The sequence below is a fragment of the Orcinus orca genome, chromosome 6, assembly GCF_937001465.1.
Source record: "Orcinus orca chromosome 6, mOrcOrc1.1, whole genome shotgun sequence".
In the NCBI taxonomy this organism is placed as follows: domain Eukaryota; kingdom Metazoa; phylum Chordata; class Mammalia; order Artiodactyla; family Delphinidae; genus Orcinus; species Orcinus orca.
The window spans coordinates 108467771-108473996 of NC_064564.1; the positions used below are offsets into that span (position 1 = coordinate 108467771).

General features: G+C 49.8%; 1 long non-coding RNA gene across 1 annotated transcript; it reads right to left on the minus strand.

The window, feature by feature from the left end:
- Positions 1 to 1384: 1384 nt before the first annotated feature.
- LOC117201074 (uncharacterized) lies at positions 1385 to 2516 on the minus strand. The gene is made up of 2 exons (XR_004483013.2): positions 2326 to 2516; positions 1385 to 1762 (listed from the first exon to the last, which is right to left on the minus strand). It is a non-coding gene; the product is annotated as an uncharacterized LOC117201074 (long non-coding RNA).
- Between the last annotated feature and the right edge of the window lie 3710 nt (positions 2517 to 6226).

The window sequence follows — 6226 nt, forward strand, 5'->3', positions numbered from 1 at the left end:
GGTGGGTTGGGTTGAATAAAATTTAGTTTGGTTGGATTGAATAGAGCTGGATTTGGGTTTGGCTGAGTGGACCTGAGCTGAGCTGATGTTCCTTGAATTGAATTTAGTAGAGTTAAACCGAGTTGGGTTGTGTTGAGATGGGTTGGTTTGGGCTGAGTGGAGTGGAGCGGAGTTTGGTTGAATTGGGTTGGGTTGGATTTGGGTGGATTGGGTGGAAATAAGTTGAGCTGTGTTGAGTTGAATTTAGGAGAGTTGAGGTGGGTCAAGCTGAATTAGGTTGGGTTGGTCTGGATAAGAAAGTTAAAGGTTCCAAGTGGACAGGAGTAAGGAGGATTCCAGATCCAGCATAATGTAAGTTTTGCTGCCAGGGAAGAAAGGTGAAGTGAGAGACCAACAAGGAGAGGCCTGGTGAAGGGAAGTAACTGAGATGTGGTCCATCCCAGTGTTTCTCCAGCTTTCTACCGCTCTACGCTTCCACCGCTATGGAGGTTCACTAAAGTTGTGACTTGAATCTTGGCATGGAAAGAACGGAATCTCATTGCATATATGTATGTGCCCAAGTGTGTGTGTGTATCCCCAGCAGTACCCCATTCTCTGTCTTCTGTTCCTCTGAGGCTCACCCCATTATCTGAGACCTCCTTGAGAGCAGAAGTCTCCAGCAGCCCATCTGGAGGTTGGCCAAGATGCCATCTCATGAGAGTCTGTAGGATGGATGGAGTGAATTTGAAAGGAATCACAGAGCAGTGAGGTCACTCCTGTGTGCTGGGTGCTAGATACCCTGGGAGACACCCAGTTCCTGTCCTGAGGGTTTAGATTTGGGGCTTCTGGGGTGTCCTCAGAGCCAGTGTTCCTCTCCTCAGAGAGTGGGAGGCTGTGGGCAGGCAGTTGGCCAGTCCTCACTCACCACCCAATTCTTTCTTGTGATCCTGCAGTCCTGGCTGCATGGCTGGGCCTCCTCGCTCCCCAACCCCTTGGTGAGTCACACACACACACCCCCCCACACACACAGAGCATGGGCAGCCCCATGAGAGAGCCCCAGGTTGGATAGACGAGAAAGTGGTTCTTCACAGCTGCGGGGGCAGGTCGGCCCCCGCCTGTCCAGGCCCTCTGAGAGCCTTCACGCGTTCACTCATGGCTTAAAGGTGTGTATTTGCAGGGGGTGGAAAATGCAGAGAAGCCAGAGTGTGAAATTCTGGAGCCATAGCTGGACAACTGGAAGACCCTAGCCAAGCGGCCTCACCTCTTAAGTGAGTTTCCGCATCTGTAAAATGTGCATAACCTTCCTTTATAGAGTAAGGGAGACAGTCAAATGAGGTAACAAATATGAAAGTATTTGCAGACTGTATACTCCTGATTGGGTGTGTGTGTGTATAAGAGATAGTCATTCATTTATTAGCTCATTTATTTAAGAAACAGTGATATAGAGCTCATTAAGCCTCGGGCAATGTCCTAAGCATTTTATAAGAATTAACTTGTTGAATCCTTATAACAACCCTCTGAAGATGGTGCTGGTGTTCTCCCCATCTTACAGATGTGGAAACTGAGGCACAGAAGGGTTAAGTGACTTGCTCGACACCATACAGCTAGTAAGTGGTAGAGCTGGGATTCGTACCTAGTCCTCTTTGACTCCAGAATGTTTCATTTGTTCATTCATCAAACACTTATTAAGTGCTTTCTCTGTGTCAGGCCCTGAGTCCACAGAAGAGCGCCAGGCTCGGTCAGCGTGGTGTTCTGGTTCTCATCCAGAGGCAGATGTAGCCTCCTAGAGGGAGCGCAGGAGGTTAGAAATGCATGGAGCAATTTTTGGTTGATGCCGTGACTGAGCTTACCATTAGCCGGCTAAACTTCCTGCCCTGTGTGGGGAAATCTTACACAAAATGTCAATAGTGCCCTGTTGAGAAACACTCAAGAAAGCAGTACTGGCTTTGGAGTCATTCCAGACCTGGACTGAGTCCCAGCCCTGACATTCCAAGACTTTGTGACTTGGACAAGTCGCTTCACCTCTGCGAGCCTCAACTCTGAAAAACGTGGTCTGCGAAGTGCCCAGAGGTATCTGGCAAGCCTTGGTTGTTCAACAAACATGAACATCCTTTCCTGCTCAAGCAAACACCAGGAAGTAGGGGGAGAAGCAGCTTTGGATTCCAGCATCCCTCCAAACCCTTCTCCCTCCCTCTCCGGGCGGCTCTGAAGCCTGCCAGGCTCCGGAAAGGCAGGGGACCTCTCACCCCCATAGCCCTTCCCTCTTCTCTCCATCCAGGCTCACGGCCAAAGGCAAGAGAGCCTCCCTTCCTACCAGCCCTGAGGTTTCAGGCAAAAGTCATTTACCTCTCTGAGCCTTGGCTTCCTCGTTTGTCACATGGGGAAGCGGAATGCTGGTGGACGTCAGTTGCCTCTGCCTGGCCTGCATCCCTTCCCTCTTCTTTTGTATCCAGTTTGCTGTTGGGGGAACATCCCTCTCTCATTCTCAGTTCATGTGGGCGCATGGTCTAGGACTGGCCAGTTAGAATCAGGATATTCCGTCCTCCTGCTCACAGCCTTTGGTTCAGGGATGGGCACGTGAGCTAAGCCGAAGCAATCAGAAGTGTCCAGGAAAGAGATCCTCTTTTCCTATGGGATCAGAGTGTTAGGACCGTGTAAGTTTGGAGCTGCCCAAGTGCTTGGGGAGCACCTGCCTGAGAGTGAAGCCAATAAGAAGGGAAAAAAAGATCAAAGAGAGAGAGACAGAGAGTCACACAGACAGAGACAGACCGAGACAGAGAGGCGGGGAGCCTGACACCTGGATGCAGCCATACCTGTCCCCAGTTTTTCAGCTTGGGAGCCAACTCTTCTCCTTCTTTTGCCAAAAGCAGTTGGAATTGATTTTGTTGTCAGGTTGTCATAGAGACAACCCTGGCTTATTCAGGGGCTAAAACACCTACGTCAGAAGGTTTCTGTGTGGATCAAAAGAGAAGATGATGTAAGTGAAAATGTTTTTCTAAGCTGTGTATGGCTGAATGATGGTAAGTTATTCCTGAGGTGCTAAAGCAGGAGCACACATTCCACGTGAGTGATGAGTCAGTCCAGTTCTATCCGAAAGGCTCCAGAAAATGGACTTCTAAGGCTCTTGCCTGAGAACTGAAGAGTTGGTTGGAAGTGGGAATTCTTGCCCCCTGCGTTTTCAGTTCATTGGGTGCAGAGCTTCAGAGGATGAGATGTCCTTGCGTTGGGGCACCACTGTTTCATGGGTGACTTGTTCCAAGGTTGGTCACGAGAGGCCATAGGACACAGAGGAAAGAGCCTGGCCGGTTTGGGCAAGCCCCTGCCTTGCTCTGACCCTCCGAGTCTGACACTGAGTGGTGCTGGGTTGGACCTTGTCTCAGGGAGTGCCTGTCTCTGACCTGCTGTGGTTCTGCAATTCTCAGACCCTCTTCTGGGCCAAGCAAGGCCTGCTCACCTCTGGAGTCAGCAGCACATACCTGTTCTTGGGTTCTCTGGAGAAGCCACACATCAGAAACCACAGCCCACACCAGAAAGAGACTCTTCTGAGTCTGGCAGACACAGCTGGCCCCATCTCCATTCCCAACTCCCTATCCCTCCCTGCTTAATCTCCAAAACTCAATTTCCCAATCTCCTTTGCGGGCAGGCGAGGTCACATGACACAGTTCTGGTGAAAGAGATGCGGTTGGAACTCAGCTGGGGCTGCCTCTGCCCTTTCTATCCTTTCCTGCCTGGAACACAGGCTGGCGGACACAACGCATTCTGAGAGTGAACAGAAAGATGGAAAGAGCCTGGCCTCCTGACGGCATTCTCCAGCAGCCAAAGGGCCTGGGCGGTTTACCTCTGGCCTGTCGTTCCAGAACAAGAATCCTCTTCCTTTTTTTTTTTTTTTGTTTAAGCTGCCATATTTGGGACTTTGCTATGGGTAGGCAAATGCATTCCTAGTACGCTAAGCTAGCACCTGCCTGCAGCCATTCTCTCTTAACTTCTTTTTGGTGTCCAGAACAAGTTTTTTTCACATCTAGGACCACACTGACTGAATCAAATTAATTATTAATTAATATTAATTATTTAATACTACTACTACTACTAATTCCACCAGTAAGCATCATTTACCAAGTATCTCCCGAGTGCCAGAGATTGAGTTGAGTGGTTTTATCTTCACAATGGTCCCAGGGAATAGATATTATTATGGTCCTCATTTCCAGATGAGGAAACTGAACCTCAGAGATGACTATGACTGGCCGCAATATTGAATATGGAAGCTGGGCTCCAAATCCAGTGCCTCCTGACTCCGAGACCCCTGTTCCCCTCCTTCAGCACCCCTAATTCAACAGGCTTATTTAGTAAGTTGGGAAACTGAGGTCCAGGAGGGAGAAGAGTGACTTGCCCAAGGACCACACCTTCGGGGCCTCCATTCCAGGGCTCTTTCTATGACGTCCTGCTGCTCAGGGAAAGAGGAGACTTGAAGGCCAGGCTAAGGGCTGGGGACCGTGGGAGCTATTGATGGTTCTCAGCAGAGTTAGGAGAGTATGCCACTACCAAAGGAGGACCATGGAAACAGCTCCCCTTCAACTGTGGTGGAGGAGGAGGGGGACACAGGGACTGATATTTTCTCGCCCCAGCAACCCCCGGAGCATTTATCGTCCCTTCACAAGACAGTGGTTCTTCCCCAGCTCCTCCAGCTCTTCAGTCACAGGCGTCTGGGCCCCCAGATCCCAGGAGCTGATGTCTGATCCTCAAAGATTACTCAGATGGCTTGGGATCCAAGAGAGCCAGGGATGGAGTGCAGCAGGGAGTTACGCTGTAGACTTGACATCAAACAGACCAGAGCTCTGATTCCAGCTCTGCCATCTGCTAGCCCGTGGCCTTTAGCGGTCAGTTTTCCTGTTTACAAAAACGGAGACAAGAAGAGAATCTATCTCATGGAGCTGTTATAAGTTATAAAGGAGACGTTGCACCAAAACCCCTTAGCATGTGCTCTTCACCGCACAGTCTAGGGAAATCTTTGTGTCTCAGTTTCCTCTTTTGCGTAATGGGGATAATGCTTAATACTTTCCTTTTGGAGCTGTTGTGAGGATTTCAATGTGAGATGTGAAAACATTTTGTGATTCTAGGTGCTTAGCTTCTCAGCTGAATTATGCTGCTTAAATTGGACCCCCTAGCCTCCCCCATCTCTGTCCCATCCAACGCCCCACACCGCCACCCCCAACAGTGCATTTCTGTTTCCTCCTTTTTTAAAAAAAAAATTATTTATTTTGGCTGCATTGGGTCTTCATTGCTGCGCACGGGCTTTCTCTAGTTGCGGCGAGTGGGGGCTACTCTTCGTTGGGGTGCGCAGGCTTCTCACTGCAGTGGCTTCTCTTGTGGCTGAACACCGGCTCTAGGCGTGCGGGCTCGGTAGTTGTGGCTCGCGGGCTCTAGAGTGCAGGCTCAGTAGTTGTGGTGCACGGGCTTAGTTGCTCCGCGGCATGTGGGATCTTCCCGGACCAGGGCTGAAACCCGTGTCCCCTGCATTAGCAGGCGGATTCTTAACCACCGCGCCACCAGGGAAGTCCCATTTCTTCTTAACTAACTCCAAACACTGGCTAGCTCTGCTGGGGCTTAGGTTATGTGGTACCTGGTATTTCAGAATAAAGGGACTGGGCCTTGAAACCTATCCCTTACTAGTTGTGCAACCTTGGATAAGTCATGTCAGCTCTCTGGGCCTCACTTTCTTTCTCTGTAAAATGGAGGTGATAATACTGTGTAGGGCTGTTGAGAAAATTACATGTGATAGTGCATGTGAAATACACAGCACGCTGCCTGGCCCGCAGTAGGTACTCGAAATATTAACCATCATTATTATTACCACCAATGCCCAACCTCAGCCTGGCACTGAGGAGGTAAAGAAGAGGACGTGAACTTTGCATGAAACCCTCCTGCTCAGATAGGGAATGTTAGGGAGAGCAGATAAAGAATTAACATTGAGTTCCTACTGGAGGTTGGTCATGCCTATAATCTTGCTCAGAGTCATGCACGTAATCTTATTTTGTCCTCACAGTAACTCTTACGAGAATGGAATTATGAACTCCATTTTACAGATGGGGAAACTGAGACCCAAGAAGGGCAGTTGGCTACCTAAGGTCACACTGAAAACTGGTCAGAAATGGGGAGGGGAATTTGAAGAGATGTTGGGCTGATTCCAGAGCTTTCCTGTCTGGCTGTGAAGCTGCCTCCAGAGGTGGGGCTGGGTGGGGCTGGGCCCCCG